The sequence below is a fragment of the Lipotes vexillifer genome, unplaced genomic scaffold (assembly GCF_000442215.2).
Source record: "Lipotes vexillifer unplaced genomic scaffold, Lipotes_vexillifer_v1.1 scaffold221, whole genome shotgun sequence".
NCBI classification, from domain to species: Eukaryota; Metazoa; Chordata; class Mammalia; order Artiodactyla; family Lipotidae; genus Lipotes; species Lipotes vexillifer.
The window spans coordinates 331,726-336,376 of NW_006772957.1; positions in this window are offsets into that span (position 1 = coordinate 331,726).

A 4,651-nucleotide genomic window follows, 5' to 3' on the forward strand; every position below is an offset into this window, starting at 1 on the left:
GATTGTCATGACTGGTTTAAACCAGCCATACATCATCTCCAAGAGCCGGGCCATTTGTTATCACAAACAAAATTGGGATTCCAGTAGCAAGAAGCAAAAAAGTTATTGGGTAGACAACTAACAGTGTCTGTCACAATCCGTTGCCATGTCAGACCCAATGGTTTTTAGCTGTTGTGGGATGGAAATACAACAGACTTCATCACTCTTTGACTTGAATAGCTCCTTCTCTTCCCTTCCCTTCCTCTTCTGAACTAACCTTTTCTTCTTATACGCACAGGTAGATTGCAAGCAAATTTCTTCTCATCCTTAAGATCCTACTGAAGTCATCTTCATGAGCCCTTTCCTGGCCTCACATCCCAGTGTTAGGCATGTCCATGCCTCTGCTCCCACAACAAACTCTACCCTGGCATGTATCACACTGAGTTGCAGCTGTCTCTTTCCATATCTTTGTTCACCCCCAGATTGGGCTTCTTGCAGAATCTTATTCATATATGTCATAGTCATATTCCCAAGACTGAGCACAAAGCCTGGTACATACTAACTGAATAAATGAGAGCTCCAAAACGCTTTGCTACATGCTGTAATTCCTTAAGAAATGGCATTTCTGGATACAGCATATACGGGAGAGTTCATTATTTGCAGTTAGAAAAGAGCACACCTTTCAAGGAGGAGGTGCTCTGTCTCAAAGAGAAGCTGATCCTGTATGGCTTTTCTACCTTTGTCTGCTGGACTCTGGTACCATCCCTTTACCTACGCCTACTCCCCAAATGTACATGGTGGAGTGAGATTGCCCTCATACATGGGCCATCTCTGGGAAGGCAGTGTTTCACTGGGAAAAGAGTCTGAGCTTCGGAGGTTTGATTCTTGGCTCAGCCATTATCGAATTTTACTAGAAAGCAATACGAGTTATAGCCTGTTAGCTAACCTCATTGATCTTCAGTTTACTTATTGGTGGAATGTGATAGAATATGAATAATAGCCTCAGGGGGTTATTTTAAGTATTAAATGACATAGCATATGTAAAATGCTCAGCACATGGGAGATACTCAAAATATTATTATTATTAGTGAAAGAATCTTGGATCGTCAATAACATACTTTTGTCAGGTCAAAGTTCTCTCATTTGCAGATTATTTCACTGCCCTACAGCCAAAAATTTCTGTATCACACAATGAAGCTGAGAAATTTCTTAGCTCCATATCATTTATGTATCTAGACACCTCTATATTAGGAAAAAACCAAACCTGGTGATAATTATAGCCCCAGTTTCAAGGAAATGTCACAGAATATCTCCATAGGAACCGCTGTGTGTTTTACATATCGATATTATGTAAGCATGAAGACTTACTTATAGTAAGGTCATATGTATTCGATATATGTATAAAAGAATTTATAATTATCCCTCATTCATTCTTTCATTGAGATATAATTCACATACCATAAAATTTGCCCTTTAAAGTATACAATCCAGTGGATTTTGGTATGTTCTGAGTTGTGCAACCATTGTCATAGTCTAACTCCAGAATATTCTCTTCACTCCCAAAAGAAATCCCCATCTACATTAGCTGTCACTTCCATACTCTCGCCCACCCCTCACCCAGTCACTGGAAAGCACTATTCTCCTTCCTATTCCTATGGATTTACCTATCCTAGATAATTCATATCAATGGAATCCCATAATATGTGACCTTTGTGTCTGGATTCTTCTCTTGGCATAATCATTTCAAGGTTCATTCATGTTGTAGCATGTTTCAGTATTTCATTCCCTTTTATGGCTGAATAAACTCTATTATAGAGATATGCCACATTTTGTTTATCCATTCATCATTTGATAAATATTTGTGTTGCTTCCACTTTGGGGTGATTATGAATAACACTACTATGAACATTTGTGTGCAAGTTTTTATGTGGACATATGTTTTCATTTCTCTTGGGTATATGCCTAGGGGTGGAATTGCTGGATTGCGTGCTAACTCTATGTTTAAACTTTTGAAGAACTGCTGTCTTCAAAGTGGCTGTTACATTTTCACCAGCAATGTCTAAGAGTTCCAATTTCTCCACATCCTTATCAACACTTATTTTTGTCTGTTTTTTAAATTTTAGCCATTCTAGTAGTATGAAGTGGTATTTCATTGACTTGCATTTTTCTAAAGACTAATAATATTGAGTACCTTTTCATGTGTTTCATATCCACTTGAATTTTTTCTTTTTTGAGAAATATCTATTCAAATCATTTGCCCATTTTTTTTTTTTTTAAACAAAACTTTTTGAGTTTTATTTTCTTCCTTGGGTTGAAGATTCATCTTACCATGCATATATTTGGGGTTTTTTTGTTTTTATTTATTTATTTATTTATTTTTAACATCTTTATTGGGGTATAATTGCTTTACAATGGTGTGTTAGTTTTTAATTGGGTCATTTGTCTTTGTTGTTGAGTTGCAATCATTCTTTATATATTCCGGGTACTAGACCTTTATTAGATATATGATTTGCAAATTTTCCCTCCCATTCTATGGGTTATCTTTTCACTTTCTTCATAATGTCCTTTGAAATACAAACTTTTAAATTATTTATTTATTTACTTATTTATTTATGGCTGCATTGGGTCTTCGTTGTTGTGTGTGGGCTTTCTCTAGTTGTGGCGAGTGGGGGCTACTCTTCATTGTGGTGCGTGGGCTTCTCATTGTGGTGGCTTCTCTTTTGCAGAGCATGGGCTCTAGGCACACAGGCTTCAGTAGTTGTGGCATGCACGCTCAGTAGTTGTGGCACTTGGGCTTATTTGCTCTGTGGCATGTGGGATCTTCCCGGATCAGGGTTCAAACCCGTGTCCCCTGCATTGGCAGGCAGATTCTTAAACACTGTGCCACGAGGGAAGTCCCCCAAATTTTTAATTTTGATGAAGGCCAATTTATCTATTTTTGTTGTTGTTGCTTGTGTTCTTGGTGTCATATCTAAGAATCCATTGCTTAATGCAAGATCACAAAATGCACACCTATGTTTCTTTCTATGAATTTTATAGTTTTAGCCCTTACATTTAGGTCTTTGATCTATTTTGGGATAATTTTTCCAAAGGTTATGAGGTAAGGGTACAATTTCATTCTTTTGAATAATGTCATCCATGGGAGCTGGAATCAACTTTTTCTAAACTCCTGTTAATACTGATATTTTGACCTCTTCCATGAATCACAAATGTTCTTAATGGCATTTAGAACGGTAAATCCTTTCCGGAAGGTTTTCCATTTACTTTGCCCAGATCCATCAGAGGAATCACTACATATGGCAGTTATAGTCTTATGAAATGTATTTCTTAAATTTGAAGACTTGAAAGTAGAAATTACTCTTTGATCCGTGGGCTGCAGAATGGATGTTGTGTTAGCAGGCATGAAAAAACATGAATCTCTTTGTACATCTCCGTCAGAGCTCTTGGAAGACCAGGCGCATTGTCAATGAGCAGTAATATTTTGAAAGGAATCTTTTTTTCTGAGCGGTAGATCTCAACAGTGGGCTTAAAATAGTCAGTAAACCATGTTATAAACAGATATGCTGTCATCTAGGCTTTGTTGTTCCATTTATAGAGCACAAGCAGAGTAGATATAGTATAATTCTTAAGGGCCCTACGATTTTCAGGATGGTAAATGAGAGCTCATCTTAAAGTTGCCAGCTGTGTTAGCCCCTAACAAGAGAGTCAGCCTGTCCTTTGAAGCTTTGAAGCCAGGCATTGACTTCTCCTCTCTAGCTATGAAAGTGCTAGATGGCATCTTCTTCCAGTATAAGGCTGTTTTATCTACACTGAAAATCTGTTGTTTATGTAGCCACCTTCATTAATTATCTTAGCTGGATCTTCTGGATAACTTGCTGCAGGAGCACTTGCTGCTTCCCTTGCGCGTCTATGTTATGGAGATGGCTTCTTTCCTCAAACGTCATGAGCCAACCTCTGCTAGCTTCAAATTTTTTTCTATAGCTTCCTCACCTCTCTCAGCCTTCATAGAACTGAAGAGAGTTAGGGTCTTGCTCTGGATTAGGCTTTGGTTTAAGGGAATGTTGTGGCTGATTTGATCTTCTATGCAGACCACTCAAACTTTCTCCATATCAGCAATAAGCCTGTTTCACTTTCTTATCAATTGTGTGCTCACTGGAGTAGCACTTTATTTAAAACCATTTTTTAATTGAAATATAGTTAATTTACAATGTTGTGTTAGTGTCAGGTGTGCAGTAAAGTGATTCAGTTTTATATATATATTCTTTTACGGATTCTTTTCCATTATAGGTTATTACAAGATATTGAATATAGTTCCCTGTGCTATACAGTAGGTCCTTGTTGTTTATCTGTTTTATAGATAGCAGTGTGTATCTGTTAATCCCAAACTCCTAATTTATATCTTCCCCCGACCCCCGGAGTAGCACTTTTAATTTTCTTCAAGAGCTTTTCTTTTGCATTCACAACTTAGCTGTTTGGTGCAAGAGGCCTAGCTTTCAGCTTGTCTTCACTTTCGACATGCCTTCCTCACTAAGTTTAATCATTTCTAGCTTTTGACTTAAAGTGAGACACATGTGACTTTTCATTTCACTGGAACACCTGGAGGCCGTTGTAAGGTTATTAACTGGCCTAATTTCAATATTGTAGTGTCTTAGGGGATAGGGAGGCCTGAAGA